Source organism: Pan paniscus, chromosome 4 (assembly GCF_029289425.2).
Source record: "Pan paniscus chromosome 4, NHGRI_mPanPan1-v2.0_pri, whole genome shotgun sequence".
Lineage (NCBI taxonomy): Eukaryota > Metazoa > Chordata > Mammalia > Primates > Hominidae > Pan > Pan paniscus.
The window spans coordinates 22,164,123-22,183,960 of NC_073253.2; the positions used below are offsets into that span (position 1 = coordinate 22,164,123).

A 19,838-nucleotide genomic window follows, 5' to 3' on the forward strand; every position below is an offset into this window, starting at 1 on the left:
TCTACAGCTAACCATCAGAACAGATTTTGCATCCAAATGAGTTTGGCCAAGTTTTGCTGCCAACCGAGTTACAAAAATAATTGGTTTCAAAGGTTTTTGGATTTTAGAATTACCAGTAAGGGACTATGGGCCTGTACTGCAAAACATTTAGAAGAATGTCTGCCTCATAGGAAGCACTGGATAACTGTTACTGAAAACTTCTTCCAGTTTGGCACTGATTCATTACCTTCTATCCTACTTGATTAAAAAGTCCATTCCAGAGGAAGGGTCCCAGGCCTTTCCCAGATTAAATAGCTCCAAAATCATGGTATAAACCAACCTCCAATTTTTAAAGTTCAGAAATGCCAAATGTCTTTTGCACTAATTATTCTGACTCAATAAGAAATACCAATAAACATGGGAATTTCACAAGTCATCCACTGAGTAGGTAGAAATCTTGTTCTATTTTGTCAGGAAAAAATGTCTAATATGATGAAGGCTGAGAACTTATCACATGTAAGAACCAAAAAATTAGGAAAATATTGGTGTGAATTTTCATTTTATCCTGGGTTTGACTCACTCAATGACAATGACTTATTCCCCAGAAAATCTGAAACCTTCTTCAGGCTGGCTGACTTCTCAGCCAAACCAATCAGTCTTAAGTAGCAATCTTAAAGATCAGCAATTCTGTGAGTTTCCTCAGCTTTGAAAGATTCAGTAGGTTACATTTGTCTTAGAAATTTAAGTTCTAGGATAAAAACAGAATTGATATTTTTGTTATCAAACTTTAAGATAAATTTTTTTAAAAAAACCTCTAAAAGATAGTGTAAGAAAAATCCTGCATATATTTAAAAATTGAGACTGTATCTGCCCCTGTTAAAGTTACATAAGTTAGTACATCACGAAATTCCTTAATTCCTTTCCAACCTTTCCTTGCTTGGACCATCGCTTTTCTTGCTGACTAATTTTATTAAAGGTTTTGGAAGAGCTGACAGCACTTACTTAAAAATTTCACCACTTAAGTATTATAACAGCAAAATTAAAATTCTTTGAATGAAAGCCCTATTTTGTTCTCTGCAAATTTTTCTGTCATTATTTTCGATGGCTCTGTAGAAATATTTCTTTTGGTGCTATTCATGGAGACCTGTTCTCTGTCTTTTCTGACACTGGTAATTATTCCAGAAGGTACCAGTACCTCCCAAGTGAGCCATTTAACTCACCAGGAAACTCCATAGACTGAAGCCAAGCTTGCTAAGAGCTCAGGGCTCTTGGTCTTTCTTTTTTTCTTAAATATTTTATTTTATATTTTGAGACAGGGTCTCTCTCTGTCACCCAGGCTGGAGTGCAGTGGTGCGATTTTGGCTCACTGCAACCTCCGCCTCCTGGTTCAAGCGATTTTCCTGCCTCAGCTTCCCTAGTAGCTGGAATTATAGCCATGCGCCACCATGCCCAGCTAATTTTTGTATTTTTAGTAGAGATGGGGTTTCCCCATGTTGGCTTGGCTGGTCTCGAACTCCTGGCCTCAAGTGATCCGCCTGCCTCGGCCTCCCAAAGTGATGGGATTACAGGTGTGAGCCACTGCACCTGGCCACAGGGCCTTTGGTTCTGCTCTCCCGCACCAATCAAGCGCTCCAGTGGCAGAGAAGCCACAGTTAGGAGCACGAAAAACCAAGTTGTCAGAAGGAGACTTGGATCTTCTTCCTCCTGAACAGTAAGCACACAGGGGCCGGTCTCCTCCACCCGCAACAAAAACCGTTCCTCTGTTTCTTGTTACCTTACACAAATTCAGAGTGGGGGCTTTCAGCAAAGGGCCTTACCCTCCTCTCCACCGCCTGTGCCATCCTCTTGTGGCCACTATCAATGGCTCTTTGGGCAGTTTCCTTTTCTACCACTTCTGTCGAGCTTAAATCTGAGGTTGACTGTCTGCTTTATATCAGAGCCTGACCCAAAACTTGGGAAAATTCTTGTTTTTTTGTTTTTTTAAAAAATTTCTGTTGCTAAAATGCCTTCAGGTATTGGATCATCATTCCTAGGCTTCTGGCCTCTTAGGTATTTATTTAATTCTTTATTCAATACAATGTTTCTTTTTCACTATCTGGTGTGTTGTGTGTGTCTCTTTATATTATGTATTATATTATATGTCTATGTATATTAATCTGTTTTGGTCAGCTCAGGCTGCCATAACAAAATGCCATAGACTAGGTGGCTTAAACAACAGACTTTATTTTCTCATAGTTCGCAAGCTTCAAGTCCACGATCAAGATGCCAGCAAGGTTGAGTTCTGGTGAAAGCTCTCTTCCTGGCCTGTTCCTGGCTGCCATCTCACTGTGTGCTCACGTGGCCTGGCCTCTTCTTTGTGTGCATTCTTTTGAGAAGAGAGAAAGTGAGCTCAAGCTCTCTAGTGTCTCTTCTTATAAAGGAACTAATCCCATGATGTCACACTCATGACCCCATCCAAACCTAATTACCTCCCAAAGCCCATGTTCAAATAACATCACATTGGGGGTTAAAGCTTTAACATATGAGTTTTTGGGGGTAACACAAACATTCAGTCCATATATATGTGTGTGTGTGTGTGTGTGTATGTGTGTGTGGCATATACATATATATGTCTCTGTGTCCGAGAGTGTGTGTGTATGATTAAATGCCAAGCCTGTGATGTTCCATCTAAATTGAGGGCAAAGCTATCAATATTTGTGACAAGATGGTAATCATTTTGTCCTTTAAAAAATTCTGGTAGAAATTAAATATGTTTTGAGAAAGTATCAATCTCTTCCTAAGTAAACAGAAAAAGTTCAAATACAAATTAAAAACCATTAGAGGAAAGGCAATATATAATAATAATGAAGCCAGAGGTAAACACAGAAACTCAGAAGTACCAAATATTACTTTGAACCAGTTTCTGTTTCCAATAGTTCCCATAGGAAATGCCCTAATGAGACAATACATATGTGAAACAGTTTTGTAAAGGCACAGTTTTTAAAATGCATTTGTATTATTTGCATTGCTGACTTCTGCTATTTTGTTGCTACATATCTTGGCCCAGATTCTCATCCCTCAGGGCCAGGAGACCAGATTAACAACAGTCTCCAGAGAAAAGACCTCCGGGTATTCTGCCTGTGTGGAGGGGTGGGGGTGGGGAGTGGGGAGGAGGTTCCTTCCAATTCCCAGAGCCCATGGACAGGAAATCTGATCACAGGCCACTCGGTCACTCTAATCACGCTTTCTGTGGTCTGAGAGAGAGGCAGCTAGCAGAAGACGGCTTGGGAGAAGAGGACAGGAGGAGAGGAGAGCCTGCAACAAAGGTATAAGCCAACCAAACATCCTCAGCCTTTTCAGTTATCTATTATTAAAAAGTGAACAGAAACTTACAGGTTGAGGGATGTTTATTCTCTCATTGAATTTCATTCGGTTTTACCTGATGCCTGACAACCTTTCTGTATTGTCATATATATTTATATAACACTGCAATTAAGAGTATAGGGTTGTGGAGCTAGCAGACCTGGATTGAGTCTTGACTCTGCCCCTTAACTAGCTGTGTGACTTTGGGCACATTGTTAAACCTACCTCTCTGTGCTTCAGTTTCCTCATCTAAAAAAATAGTGATAATATTATTACCCATCTCATAAAATTATTATGAGGATTAAATAAACTGATATGTATATAAAGTTCATGGAAGAGTGTCTAGCATGCAGTGCCATATATGTATGTTAAATAAAAAACACTATTATCGTCATGCTAATAAAATTAAAGAGAAATTCTTCTTTTCTTTGCCCACAAAATCCAAAATCAAATTCTAATGAGATAATGTTCTTCTTTTTTTTCTTTTTTTTTTAATTATACTTTAAGTTTTAGGGTACATGTGCACAATGTGCAGGTTAGTTACATATGTATACATGTGCCATGCTGGTGCACTCATCATCTAGCATTAGGTATATCTCCCGATGCTATCCCTCCCCCCGCCCCCAACCCCACAACAGTCCCCAGAGTGTGATATTCCCCTTCGTGTGTCCATGTGATCTCATTGTTCAATTCCCACCTATGAGTGAGAATATGCGGTGTTTGCTTTTTTGTTCTTGTGATAGTTTACTGAGAATGATGATTTCCAATTTCATCCATGTCCCTACAAAGGACATGAACTTATCATTTTTTATGGCTGCATAGTATTCCATGGTGTATATGTGCCACATTTTCTTAATCCAGTCTATCACTGATGGACATTTGGGTTGGTTCCAAGTCTTTGTTATTGTGAATAATGCCGCAATAAACATACGTGTGCATGTGTCTTTATAGCAGCATGATTTATAGTCCTTTGGGTATATACCCAGTAATGGGATGGCTGGGTCAAATGGCATTTCCAGTTCTAGATCCCTGAGGAATCGCCACACTGACTTCCACAATAGTTGAACTAGTTTACAGTCCTACCAACAGTGTAAAAGTGTTCCTATTTCTCCACATCCTCTCCAGCACCTGTTGTTTCCTGACTTTTTAATGATTGCCATTCTAACTGGTGTGAGATGGTATCTCCTTGTGGTTTTGATTTGCATTTCTCTGATGGCCAGTGATGATGAGCATTTTTTCATGTGTTTTTTGGCTGCATAAATGTCTCCTTTTGAGAAGTGTCTGTTCATATCCTTCGCCCATTTTTGATGGGGTTGTTTGTTTTTTTCTTGTAAATTTGTTTGAGTTCATTGTAGATTCTGGATATTAGCCCTTTGTCAGATGAGTAGGTTGCAAAAATTTTCTCCCATTTTGTAGGTTGCCTGTTCACTCTGATGGTAGTTTCCTTTGCTGTGCAGAAGCTCTTTAGTTTAATTAGATCCCATTTGTCAATTTTGGCTTTTGTTGCCATTGCTTTTGGTGTTTTAGACATGAAGTCCTTGCCCATGCCTGTGTCCTGAATGGTAATGCCTAGGTTTTCTTCTAGGGTTTTTATGGTTTTAGGTCTAACGTTTAAGTCTTTAATCCATCTTGAATTGATTTTTGTATAAGGTGTAAGGAAGGGATCCAGTTTCAGCTTTCTACATATGGCTAGCCAGTTTTCCCAGCACCATTTATTAAATAGGGAATCCTTTCCCCATTGCTTGTTTTTCTCAGGTTTGTCAAAGATCAGATAGTTGTAGATATGTGGCGTTATTTCTGAGGGCTCTGTTCTGTTCCATTGATCTATATCTCTGTTTTGGTACCAGTACCATGCTGTTTTGGTTACTGTAGCCTTGTAGTATACTTTGAAGTCAGGTAGTGTGATGCCTCCAGCTTTGTTCTTTTGGCTTAGGATTGACTTGGTGATGCAGGCTCTTTTTTGGTTCCATATGAACTTTAAAGTAGTTTTTTCCAATTCTGTGAAGAAAGTCATTTGTAGCTTGATGGAGATGGCATTGAATCTGTCAATTACCTTGGGCAGTATGGCCATTTTCATGATATTGATTCTTCCTACCCATGAGCATGGAATGTTCTTCCATTTGTTTGTATCCTCTTTTATTTCCTTGAGCAGTGGTTTGTAGTTCTCCTTGAAGAGGTCCTTCACATCCCTTGTAAGTTGGATTCCTAGGTATTTTATTCTCTTTGAAGCAATTGTGAATGGGAGTTCACTCATGATTTGGCTCTCTGTTTGTCTGTTGTTGGTGTATAAGAACACTTGTGATTTTTGTACATTGATTTTGTATCCTGAGACTTTGCTGAAGTTGCTTATCAGCTTAAGGAGATTGTGGGCTGAGACAATGGGGTTTTCTAGATATACAATCATGTCGTCTGCAAACAGGGACAATTTGACTTCCTCTTTTCCTAATTGAATACCCTTTATTTCCTTCTCCTGCCTAATTGCCCTGGCCAGAACTTCCAACACTATGTTGAATAGGAGTGGTGAGAGAGAGCATCCCTGTCTTGTGCCCGTTTTCAAAGGGAATGCTTCCAGTTTTTGCCCATTCAGTATGATATTGGCTGTGGGTTTGTCATAGATAGCTCTTATTATTTTGAAATACGTCCCATCAATACCTAATTTATTGAGAGTTTTTAGCATGAAGGGTTGTTGAATTTTGTCAAAGGCTTTTTCTGCATCTATTGAGATAATCATGTGGTTTTTGTCTTTGGCTCTGTTTATATGCTGGATTACATTTATGGATTTGCGTATATTGAACCAGCCTTGCATCCAGGGATGAAGCCCACTTGATCATGGTGGATAAGCTTTTTGATGTGCTGCTGGATTCGTTTTGCCAGTATTTTATTGAGGATTTTTGCATCAATGTTCATCAAGGATATTGGTCTAAAATTCTCTTTTTTTGTTGTGTCTCTGCCTGGCTTTGGTATCAGAATGATGCTGGCCTCATAAAATGAGTTAGGGAGGATTCCCTCTTTTTCTATTGATTGAAATAGTTTCAGAAGGAATGGTACCAGTTCCTCCTTGTACCTCTGGTAGAATTCGGCTGTGAATCCATCTGGTCCTGGACTCTTTTTGGTTGGTAAACTATTGATTATTGCCACAATTTCAGCTCCTGTTATTGGTCTATTCAGAGATTCAACTTCTTCCTGGTTTAGTCTTGGGAGAGTGTATGTGTCCAGGAATTCATCCATTTCTTCTAGATTTTCTAGTTTATTTGCGTAGAGGTGTTTATAGTATTCTCTGATGGTAGTTTGTATTTCTGTGGGATCGGTGATGATATCCCCTTTATCATTTTTTATTGTGTCTATTTGATTCTTCTCTCTTTTTTTCTTTATTAGTCTTGCTAGCGGTCTATCAATTTTGTTGATCCTTTCAAAAAACCAGCTCCTGGATTCATTAATTTTTTGAAGGGTTTTTTGTGTCTCTATTTCCTTCAGTTCTGCTCTGATCTTAGTTATTTCTTGCCTTCTGCTAGCTTTTGAATGTGTTTGCTCTTGCTTTTCTAGTTCTTATAATTGTGATGTTAGGGTGTCAATTTTGGATCTTTCCTGCTTTCTCTTGTGGGCATTTAGTGCTTTAAATTTCCTTCTACACATTGCTTTGAATGTGTCCCATAGATTCTGGTATGTTGTGTCTTTGTTCTCGTTGGTTTCAAAGAACATCTTTATTTCTGCCTTCATTTCGTTATGTACCCAGTAGTCATTCAGGAGCAGGTTGTTCAGTTTCCATGTAGTTGAGCGGTTTTGAGTGAGATTCTTAATCCTGAGTTCTGGTTTGATTGCACTGTGGTCTGAGAGATAGTTTGTTATAATTTCTGTTCTTTTACATTTGCTGAGGAGAGCTTTACTTCCCAGTATGTGGTCAATTTTGGAAGAGGTGTGGTGTGGTGCTGAAAAAAATGTATATTCTGTTGATTTGGGGTGGAGAGTTCTGTAGATAGGTGTATTAGGTCCGCTTGGTGCAGAGCTGAGTTCAATTCCTGGGTATCCTTGTTGACTTTCTGTCTCGTTGATCTGTCTAATGTTGACAGTGGGGTGTTAAAGTCTCCCATTATTAATGTGTGGGAGTCTAAGTCTCTTTGTAGGTCACTCAGGACTTGCTTTATGAATCTTGGCTCTCCTGTATTGGGTGCATATATATTTAGGATAGTTAGCTCTTCTTGTTGAATTCATCCCTTTGCAGTTATGTAATGGCCTTCTTTGTCTCTTTTGATCTTTGTTGGTTTAAAGTCTGTTTTATCAGAGACTAGGATTGCAACCCCTGCCTTTTTTTGTTTTCCATTGGCTTGGTAGATCTTCCTCCATCCTTTTATTTTGAGCCTATGTGTGTCTCTGCACGTGAGATGGATTTCATGAATACAGCACCCTGATGGGTCTTGACTCTTTATCCAATTTGCCAGTCTGTGTCTTTTAATTGGAGCATTTAGTCCATTTACATTTAAAGTTAATATTGTTATGTGTGAATTTGATCCTGTCATTATGATGTTAGCTGGTTATTTTGCTCGTTAGGTGATCCAGTTTCTTCCTAGTCTCGATGGTCTTTACATTTTGGCATGATTTTGCAGCGGCTGGTACCGGTTGTTCCTTTCCATGTTTAGTGCTTCCTTCAGGAGCTCTTGTAAGGCAGGCCTGGTGGTGACAAAATCTCTCAGCATTTGCTTGTCTGTAAAGTATTTTATTTCTCCTTCACTTATGAAGCTTAGTTTGGCTGGATATGAAATTCTGGGTTGAAAATTCTTTTCTTTAAGAATGTTGAATATTGGCCCCCACTCTCTTCTGGCTTGTAGGGTTTCTGCCGAGAGATCCGCTGTTAGTCTGATGGGCTTCCCTTTGAGGGTAACCTGACCTTTCTGTCTGGCTGCCCTTAACATTTTTTCCTTCATTTCAACTTTGGTGAATCTGACAATTATGTGTCTTGGAGTTGCTCTTCTCGAGGAGTATCTTTGTGGCGTTCTCTGTATTTCCTGAATCTGAACGTTGGCCTGCCTTGCTAGATTGGGGAAGTTCTCCTGGATAATATCCTGCAGAGTGTTTTCCAACTTGGTTCCATTCTCCCCATCACTTTCAGGTACACCAATCAGACGTAGATTTGGTCTTTTCACATAGTCCCATATTTCTTGGAGGCTTTGCTCATTTGTTTTTATTCTTTTTTCTCTAAACTTCCCTTCTCGCTTCATTTCATTCATTTCATCTTCCATCGCTGATACCCTTTCTTCCAGTTGATCGCATCAGCTCCTGAGGCTTCTGCATTCTTCACGTAGTTCTCGAGCCTTGGTTTTCAGCTCCATCAGCTCCTTTAAGCACTTCTCTGTATTGGTTATTCTAGTTATACATTCTTCTAAATTTTTTTCAAAGTTTTCAACTTCTTTGCCTTTGGTTTGAATGTCCTCCCGTAGCTCAGAGTAATTTGATCGTCTGAAGCCTTCTTCTCTCAGCTCGTCAAAGTCATTCTCCATCCAGCTTTGTTCCGTTGCTGGTGAGGAACTGCGTTCCTTTGGAGGAGGAGAGGCGCCCTGCTTTTTAGAGTTTCCAGTTTTTCTGTTCTGTTTTTTCCCCATCTTTGTGGTTTTATCTACTTTTGGTCTTTGATGATGGTGATGTACAGATGGGTTTTTGGTGTGGATGTCCTTTCTGTTTGTTAGTTTTCCTTCTAACAGAGAGGACCCTCAGCTGCAGGTCTGTTGGAGTACCCTGCCGTGTGAGGTGTCAGTGTGCCCCTGCTGGGGGGTGCCTCCCAGTTAGGCTGCTCGGGGGTCAGGGGTCAGGGACCCACTTGAGGAGGCAGTCTGCCCGTTCTCAGATCTCCAGCTGTGTGTTGGGAGAACCACTGCTCTCTTCAAAGCTGTCAGACAGGGACATTTAAGTCTGCAGAGGTTACTGCTGTCTTTTTGTTTGTCTGTGCCCTGCCCCCAGAGGTGGAGCCTACAGAGGCAGGCAGGCCTCCTTGAGCTGTGGTGGGCTCCACCCAGTTCCAGCTTCCAGGCTGCTTTGTTTACCTAAGCAAGCCTGGGCAATGGCGGGCGCTCCTCCCCCAGCCTCGCTGCCGCCTTGCAGTTTGATCTCAGACTGCTGTGCTAGCAATCAGCGAGACTCCGTGGGCGTAGGACCCTCCGAGCCAGGTGTGGGATATAATCTCGTGAGGCGCCATTTTTTAAGCCCGTCGTAAAAGCGCAGTATTCAGGTGGGAGTGACCCGATTTTCCAGGTGCCCTCTGTCACCCCTTTCTTTGACTCAGAAAGGGAACTCCCTGACCCCTTGCGCTTCCCAAGTGAGGCAATGCCTCGCCCTGCTTCGGCTGGCCACTGTCTGGCACTCCCTAGTGAGATGAACCTGGTACCTCAGATGGAAATGCAGAAATCACCCGTCTTCTGCGTCGCTGACGCTGGGAGCTGTAGACCGGAGCTGTTCCTATTCGGCCATCTTGGCTCCTCCCGAGATAATATTTTTCAAGGTAATGGAAACATCTAGTTAACTGTGTTTCAATTATTAATAAAAACAGGAAAGATTACCTTAAATATCTTGGAATAACTTTATTAATGAAACAACCTCAATTTTTAACACATAAAAATATTGCATTTAATTCACACAAATTATATTTTATCATTGTTAACCTATGTTTTATTTTTATTTTTTTAAAAACATTTTACATACATAATTTATCTATTCATTTTGGCTGCTATGGAGCATTCCATTTAATTGATAAAATGTTTTTATTTATTGATTTTTTAAAATTATACTTTAAGTTCTAGGGTACATGTGCCCAACGTGCAGGTTTGTTACATATATACACGTGCTGTGTTGGTGTGCTGCACCCATTAACTCATCATTTACATTAGGTATATCTCCTAATGCTATCCCTCCACCCTCACCCCACCCCACAACAGGGCCTGGTGTGTGATGTTCCCCACCCTGTGTCTAAGTGTTCTCATTGTTCAATTCCCACCTATGAGTGAAAACATGCGGTGTTTGGGTTTTTGTCCTTGCAATAGTTTGCTGAGAATGATGGTTTCGAGCTTCATCCATGTCCCTACAAAGGACATGAACTCATCCTTTTTTAAGGCTGCATAGTATTCCACAGTGTATATGTGCCACATTTTCTTAATCCAGTCTATCACTGATGGACATTTGGGTTGGTTCCAAGTCTTTGCCATTGTGAATAGTGCTACTATAAACATACGTGTGCATGTGTCTTTATAGCAGCATGATTTATAATCCTTTGGGTATATCCCCAGTAATGGGATGGCTGGGTCAAATGGTATTTCTAGTTCTAGATCCCTGAGGAATCGCCACACTGACTTCCAAAATGGTTGAACTAGTTTACAGTCCCACCAACAGTGTAAAAGTGTTCCTATTTCTCCACATCCTCTCCAGCACCTGTTGTTTCCTGACTTTTTAATGATTGCCATTCTAACTGGTGTGAGATGGTATCTCATTGTGGTTTTGATTTGCATTTCTCTGATGGCCAGTGATGATGAGCATTTTTTCATGTGACTGTTGGCTGCATAAATGTCTTCTTTTGAGAAGTATCTGTTCATATCCTTTGCCCACTTTTTGATGGGGTTGTTTGTTTTTTTCTGTAAATTTGTTGGAGTTCATTGTAGATTCTGGATATTAGCTCTTTGTCAGATGAGTAGGTTGAGAAAATTTTCTCCCATTCTGTAGGTTGTCTGTTCACTCTGATGGTAATTTCTTTTGCTGTGCAGAAGCTCTTTAGTTTAATTATATCCCATTTGTCAATTTTGTCTTTTGTTGCCATTGCTTTTGGTGTTTTAGACATGAAGTCCTTGCCCATGCCTATGTCCTGAATGGTATTGCCTAGGTTTTCTTCTAGGGTTTTTATGGTTTTAGGTCTAATATTTAAGTCTTTAATTCATCGTGAATTAATTTTTATATAAGGTGTAAGGAAGGGATCCAGTTTCAGCTTTCTACATATGGCTAGCCAGTTTTCCCAGCACCATTTATTAAATAGGGAATCCTTTCCCCATTTCTTATTTTTCTCAGGTTTGTCAAAGATCAGATGGTTTAACTTATGTTTTAAAATGTCCAGTGTATAAAGCTTATAGGCAAACCTCGAGGCAATCAAAAGATTTGCCTCCGCAAAATCTAAAAATAATAATAAAAAAGGATATTGGATTGGGAGAACGGACTAGATATGCTGGAAACTGAATTATGTAAATTGACATTCAAGCTTCAGGAGGTAAAGCCACAATATTCACAGATTAAAAACTCCATTCTTTACCTTCCTGAAGAAAATGTGGAGCATAGGTTAATGGAGGGCCTCTAGCTCCCTCCATGACCAGATGAGGAGAGGCTAGCTGCTGGGATGTGGTTAGGGCGGGTGCTGAGGTATTATTACTGAGGAGGGCTTCTTAATCTTTCTTTGGATCACACATTCTTTGAGGATCTCATGTAATCTGTGGACCATCTCCACTGAACAAGACAACATTTTTTTTCATCCTTTTTACAAAGAGATTCAAAGATGTCACAGACCCCAAGATGAGAACTTCTGGTTACACATCTTAAAGAAGGCCTAGGTTCCACACCTTGGAAGGTGTTCAGAGTCTGGAATCAGGAGATTGGGCTCTTCAGGGATCTCTGGAACTTTTTAGTGTCCCTGGGAAAGTGTGACAAGTCACTCTTGACTGGTGACATCCAAGCTTCCTTGATGGAGGACAGGCAGGTCTCTGGCAACTGTGTGTGTATACTTAAGCATATATGTAGTGGGATAGGGAACTAACACCATCAATTCTGTGTGCTTGCTATGAACTAAGTTATATCATTTTTGTCCTTGTAACCCTTTGAGATAGAAATTCCTTTCCCTATGCTGGCTTACAGAGAAAAAGGTTGAGACTCAAACAGGCAGGAAGCATATCCAAAGTTACATAGGCAGTACCTGTGGATCTGGAGTGTGAACTCCAGGGTTGTGTGGCCTCCAGGCCTTACTCTTCTTCCCATTCAGGAGAAAGGACAATTCTCCTGTTCCTAAAAAGATCCTTTGAAGATCTCCATCCAGGTGAAAAAAGAACTTTCTCATCAAAAGAATTAATATGTATATACATTTATATTTAAAGAAATTTTATATTTTATATTTGCCTTTAATAAAATCACTTTGGGGGTGATTATTTTCTTCTTTTTTTGTATGTAAAATTTTATTCTTGCAACCTTTTATTATCCTGCTGAGAAATAACAATCCCAAGTTGCATTTATTTGATAATGTTCTTTTAATAAACTCAGCGAATATAACTCCTGACAATTCTAAAATTTTTTAGTAACTTGAAATTATCTTGAGAATGTTAAAGTCAGTTCATTTCCCAAAGGGTTTTCTTTTGACTTTTTCTGTTGAAGAAAGTTTTATTTCATTTATATGAAACCAATTAGTCTATTGATCAAAGAACATTTAGTGAACACCTAGTATATGCCAGATAATTATGTTAACGAATTTGTTGGACTTATTTTTAAGAAAATTCCAATTCTATCTTTTAATCAAGATTTGGATTAGTTTGCATTTTTATAAACAGCAAGAGTCTGAATACAGGGTATGCAGGAATAATAGAAATTGGGCTAATAGCTAACCTTTGAGGGCCACTATGCTGGTTGTTTTGAGTTTTCCCTCTAGATCTCTTCTCTGCCCTTCTTTGCCCTGTCCTGTTCTTTGGGGAGTGTGTGGCGATGGGGTGGTGAGAGTGCTGCTGTCTACATGTTGATTCTCCTGGCATCTTTTCCTTTTTGTGTTCTGGCTGTATTTGGTTGACCAGCAGGAAAGCAGGGGGTGGGAGGCGAGAGAACCCGTTGTATTTATTTCTGCTCTCTCCCTCCCTTGTCGTGGTCTGGCAGGGATGAGTTCCTCTGCTGCTTTGAATCTGTCAGGGGTGCCTCTTTCCCAGTTCCAGCTCTCTCCTGGCTCTGTAACATTGTTTTGACTACTTGCCCTGTCAGACCTAGGGCTGATACTGCCTTCCCACTGTTCCTAGTCCCTGGATGCCTTGCCATTCCCTATTGGTTGCTTTAGCTTTGCCCACACCCCTGTAAATAGTCCTTTATTTTGAATGTGCCATCTGTTTCCTTTAGCATCCTGACTGATACTGCCAATTAGTCTGTGCCAAGTACTATGCTATGACTTCTACATGGATTATCTCATATAATACATACCCACCCTATCTGTTAGGCTCTAATATTATTCTTATTTTTTATAAAAACTGATCAAAAGAAGATTTAGAGACAGTAGTTTGACCAAGGGAACACAGCTTGAAAGTGGCAAGGCCAGGATTAAAACTCAGGCAGTTGGATTCTAGAGCCCCTCTCTTACACATGACACTGTATGTCTCTGGTCAGGTTCTCTGGGAGGTGGACTGTGAGAGGAAGGTTTGCAGGCAGGCGGCATCTTTGTGGGTAGAGCTCTCAGGATCAATGCCTCTGAGAGAATGAAGGCAACAGAATTGGGTAGAAGGGGAAGGCCAACTACAATGCAGTGGCAATGCAAGCCTATGATGACCACATGAGGAGTTCTGGAGCTGGGATAACTCTCAAACTAAGGTAGGGGAACCAGGGTTTTACACCCCAGTATTGACCAGTCGCTCAATGCAGGGCTTCAACCTGTGGCTCTCTTCAGCCGAAGCAAGTCCCGAGGAGAAACTGTTGAGAGTGGTGACTGCCAACACTTTCAGCAGCTGGGGGATGAGGGTCTAGTCCTGGAGGGCAGATCTGGGCAACACAGCATGGCATCATTACATTGTTTGAAACACATATGGGTGTCAGAAGTTAGCAGCTGGCTCAAATTATGGGCCATCTTGGAACATTTTTATTAGACTCATGTATATAGTTGGTTTCTCTAGCTTGAGTGAGTGTGTGAGTGTGTGTGTGTGTGACGATAATGATTATAGTGTAATTATTCAGCATTGCTGAGAAAACATTGAAGTAAGAGTTAAGATATTTGGATTCTAGTTCTTGGTCTGCTGCCGACTATATATGTGCTTTTGTTCAATCTACTTGATGTTTTTGGATCCTGGTTTCCTTATTCATAAATTGAGAAGCTTTGATTAGATGGTCTCTAAGACTGCTTTCAGCTGTAAAGTTCTATGTTTCTCTTAATTTATTAGCTTTCTAAAAGCCAGAAATAGCAAAAGTAAACATGTTGGAATGCTTTTTAAGTAATGCTGGAGATTATTTCTTGCAACCCCCAGTTAGTGACTTTGTCAAGCTTTCTCAATAAATCATGATGAACCTCATGAAAATTCACAAAGCCTCAGTATCACCCAGTGTTCTCTGAAGAGCAGAGATGATCCTTTTCTCCCTAGGATGTCTTTATTTGGCATATATGAGATTTTGGAATGCTAGACACTTCTCATTTTTTCTGAGCATAGCTCATACAGATGTTTTATTTTAAGAATTGTTTTGAAATAATTGCTTTCACAGGGTCATTGTTATAGTTTGTACAGACATGGTTTTAATTTGGGTAGATATATCTTGATCAAAGCAAGAAGGAATGGAAAATGCCCTTAGCTTGGGTTGGTGAACTAAAACTGATTTTCAGAGTATAGAAAGGCTAGAGAAACAAACACACAAACAGATAAACAAACAAAGTAGATAACAAAAAAGGGAATTAAGGTAGTGATAGAATTCTGAAAAAAAAAATTGAATAAGTACTCAACATTGTGAACTTTAATTAAAACTAACATAAATATATTTTAACAACAGAGAAAAAGCTTAAATACTGACCCAAGTAAATATAGAAATCTCTCAAGATTGATTTTTCTGAGCTGTGGCAAACAATTCAATGAAAATGGGAAGTAACTATTATTGTCAGTCATGTATGGCCCTGCTTGTATGATTTCCCAATGTAAACCTTATGGTCGAAACTGCCTGAACCATAAATAAATAAATAGACGTACCTTCACTCTGACTTCCTTACCTGACTCTCGTTAAACCCTATCAGTGACTGTAGAGGGCCAAAGAAGCAATTTCAATAAATATTTCATTACGTGGGAGCCCATTTGCTGGTATTTCAAATAAACAAGTACATTTTCTCACTGGGTAGACAATAGAAGGGAAAACTCTCCAGTTTCCATTTTCAGACTTTCTTTTACTTTCTGAGGAGGTCAGTCATTTTCGTTTTCCAGTGTACAACTCGATTATTTATTGGAGGAAAATGTTTTAAACCAGGAAAACGAAAAAAAAAAACCCAACCAAATAATTTATGGAAGACTGTCTCCTGGCAGATTAATCCCTACCACTTGGCCAGGGCTCATTCCAGAGTGATCAGACTGGCCAAGCTTAAATTGTACATCCACAAGAAGTTGCATAAATAACCCCAAATACTGTGAACCTGTTTGCACTCGGTCATCTCCACGACCTTCAAAGCAAATGTCAGAAAGGTAGTAAGAAAAAATATAGCCTGAGATGCTCTAGTTACGGTATTTTCTAATAAATAACAACCTTTTTGGCTCCTTTCATCTAAACACATTTATCAGTTAAGACACATATGCTTCTTCTAGGTAAGGGAGTAGAAATATGGCCCTTTTCCTTGTGGGTAACCTGGAACTACAATTAAAAGTATTCTAAGCCATGCTTAGGAGCTGTCTTTGAGGCTGAGTTAACTCTTCAGTAATATCCTTATTTTATTTTCTTAATTTTATTAATCTGAAAATTGCCACGAACTATCGTTTGTTTTAATTACCTTCTTTACAAAGAGACTGGGTGGATGTGAGATGGATTGAAGAGGCTATTTTCTGAAAAGTTCCAGCTTCCATCCTGCTGATCCAAAGGATGGGCCTTGATTTACAGCTACAGAGAGACAAGAGCTGTCCTGGTTAGAGACTTTGCCTGGTCACTTTTTGCTCAGCAATTTCATTCCAAAACTGAAGTCATATTCTTGCCCAAGCTCTTTTCTATCCTCAAGTTTTCAATTTTGGCTGGAGATATTATAAGTATTCCAGTTTCCCAGACCAGAAATCATAAAGTTATCTTAATCCTTCTTTCTAATTCTCTTTAATATGTTATGTGCTGTTGAGTCTTTCTCAATAGACTCCCTTTTTAGTGAAGAAAGTGATAGATTTAGAAAAGGGAACCTGGAATTCTAGTATCCCAACTCTGCCACTTACTAATTATGAGAGCTGGCAAGTTACTAAGTTTTAGTGTCTTCACCTATAGAATGAGGAATAGCAATGTACGTTTTGCTGACGTCACAGAGATGCTTTCATTATGAAATGAGTTAGTATAAATTGTTGATTATCCCAATCTATGTAATAGAAAGAAGCGAGGGCAACATAATAAGATTGCCTTTCTTTGGGCGCCAGGGCATGAAACTTCTGTTCTCTGCACACCATCAACTCCCATCCATACCTTTGCCAAATTAGATGGCTAGCTTGCTGTCACCTACTGCTGATACCCATCTGATCATCATGAGGATTAAACTCTCTAGAAGTTGCTCATCACATTGCTTACCCATGTGGACCAAGAGAAGAGGCATACAACACATCACCCCATACCATTACTACTGAAAGGCCCGTCTAAGCTGCAGCTGAATCTAGTTATGCCAAAGCATCCACAATCCTTTCAGAGACTACAGAGACTAAATCCACTCTTCTTTACATTCATGTTTCCTCAGCTGCCTACTGGACATCTCCTTTGGGATATCCCATAGGAAGATCATACTTGAAAGGCCTATAATTGGAGTTAATATTTACTTTTCCCACACTGTTTCTTTCCAGTGGCCCCCATCTCAATGAATAGCACTCCCATTCACTCACTTGCCCAAGGGAGCAATCTGGGGTTACCCTCTCTCTAGTCAATATCTAATTAAACACCAAAGCCTTTGTGTCTGTCTCCTAAACACTTAATTCTATTTAATTTTCTTCATCTTCATTGCCACCTACCCTGTTTCAGGACATCATCATTCCTTAGCTGAATTACAGCCACACCTTCATAAATTGTCAACTGGTCTCTACTCATTCCCCTACCTCCCTCAATTCTGTCTCCACATTCGAGCCAGAGTTATCATTGTGAAAAGCAAATCTAACCGTGTCACCACCCCGCCTAAAATTTTTTCGATGGCTTCCAATGGTCTTTAAGATACTGGCCAAATCCCATGAATCCTTTAAAATTAAATTTCTCCTATTGCCTCCAGCTTTCCTCTCCCCATTCATACTATGTATGAACAGCTTATAAATTTGAGTGGTTGATTACTTTCAGTTTCAAGAATGTGCCATGACTTTGCAATGCTAGTCCTTCCTACTTGGATTACTTTCTTCCCCCTCTTTGTCTTGCTAATTCCCAGTCATTTTTTGGATTTCATTTTAGATGTTGCATCTTGTAGAAGGCTTTTCCTAATTCCGCAAGCTCTAAGAACACCCTGTACTTCTGCTGTACAACACTGATGGCATTGTTTGGTCCTTGTCTTTTTACCCACCTCTGTCCCTCACTAACACTCCACAGAGGCAGGGATTATGTCTGGCTGGTTTCCCCCTGTAGTTTAAGTATTCGTCACAGTACCTGAAACATAGAAAACTCGCCGGTATTTGTTGAATAAAGAAAGAAAACAAATGATATCTTTGTTCATTTTCCTGGGGAAACAGAGTGATATGGTTAAAAAAATCTACCAGGCGTCAGTGGTCCCATATTAAAGTCTGACTTCCCAATTGTGTGATTGGGAATCACACAAACTTCTCTATAGAATGGAAGAGCAATATCTGTTTCAGACTACTTCAAGAGTTGTTTTAATGGCTGGACGCGGTGGCTCCCAGCACTTTGGGAGGCCGAGGTGGGCGGATCACGAGGTCAGGAGATCGAGACCATCCTGGCTAACACGGTGAAACCCCGTCTCTACTAAAAACACACAAAAAAATTAGCTGGGCGTGGTAGCGGGCGCCTGTAGTCCCAGCTACTCGGGAGGCTGAGGCAGGAGAATGGCGTGAACCCGGGAGGCGGAGCTTGCTGTGAGCCAAGATCGCGCCACTGCACTCCTGCCTGGGCGACAGAGCGAAACTCCGTCTCAAAAAAAAAAAAAAAAAAAGGAGAGTTGTTTTAATAATAGTGAGATTATTTACATGAAAGTTCGCTGTGCTGGGCATAGTGGCTCATACCTGTAATCCCAGCACTTTGGGAGGCTGAGGTGGATGGATTGCTTGAGCCCAGGAGTTTGAGAGCAGCCTGGGCAACATGACAAAATCCCATCTTTACAAAAAATATAAAAATTAGCTGGGCGTAGTGGTGAGCGCCTGTGGTCCCAGCTACTCAGCAGGCTGGGGTGGAAGGATCACCTGAGCCTGGGGAGATCAAGGCTGTGGTGAGCCATGATCACACCACTGCACTCCAGCCTGGGTGACAGAGTGAGACTCTGTTAAAAAAAAAAAAAAGAAAAGAAAAGAGAAAAGGAAGCAAGCTCACTGTAAACTGTAATATTTCCTGCAAAGACATGCCATTTTTACAATGGTCATTTATACCTTCACTGGCATATTCATGTATATATTAACTATTGTAGACCAACTATTTAAATTCAGCTACTTAAAAATTTTATACGGTGTGTATGTATGTATTGTGGCATAATAATCTTCTTCAAAAACTTAATGGCTTAAAATAGCAACTGTTTATGTAGCCCATGATTCTGTGGGTTGGCAATTTTGGCTGGGTTCAACTGGGCGGTTGGTTTTGGCTGGCTTTCTAGCCAACTATTAGGTCGGCTGGAAGTTGGCTGGTCTGGGGTGGTTTTGGCTCAAGAGCTTGGCCCTGCCTTATCCTCCAGCAGGTGAACATGGGCTTGTTCACTTAGTGGAGGCAGGGTTCCATGACAGTAAATGGAAGAACATAGGGTCCCTTGACTTTTTGGCTTGGAAATGGCACAATATAACTTTGTTGCACTTTAGTAGACAACACAAATCCAAAGTCAGCCTATTTTAAATAAGTAGGGAAGTATTTTCCACCTCTTGATAGGAAAACTCCCAAAAGCATATTATAAAGAGATGTGGATACGGGGAGGGAGTAATTGTGGCCATTTTGCAAATAATCCACCACATGCTGTCATCATCTTCTTTTAATTATTCACCATGTCACAAATCTGACCATGTTACCTCCTCGTCTGCACTATTAAGTGACTCTTCATTGCCTATAAAATAAAATCCAAGTTCATAACAAAGGTCTCCATGAACTTTTCATATTGGTATCATCTACCTGGTCCTTTATGCTTTAAGAATAGGACATTTCTTATAATCAAAGGCAAAAAAAAAAAAAAAAAACACTTGTACGGTTTCTAGCCTCTGCAGTTCATGCTGCTCCCTCTGCCTGGAGAGCTCCTCCCACCTTTCCATGTCTGGATGAGCTTACCCAGTCTAATAATAAAAACAATACCACTTATTATATGCTAGGCATTGACTGTTCTGAATACTTCATATGTGTGTAGATTATCCCTATGAAGGAGGTACTATTTTTTAATCTCCTTCTTACAGATAAGGAAACTAGGGCACTGGGAAGTTAAGTAATTTGTCCGAAGT

General features: G+C 40.1%; 1 long non-coding RNA gene across 1 annotated transcript in view; it reads left to right on the plus strand.

Moving 5' to 3' along the window:
* Window positions 1-3,116: 3,116 nt before the first annotated feature.
* The window catches only part of LOC134730420 (uncharacterized), a 108,970-nt gene continuing 92,248 nt past the window's right edge, over window positions 3,117-19,838 (plus strand). Inside the window, exon 1 of the long non-coding RNA XR_010112179.1 lies at window positions 3,117-3,284. This is a non-coding gene — a long non-coding RNA (uncharacterized LOC134730420). The remainder of the gene's footprint in view (window positions 3,285-19,838) is intronic.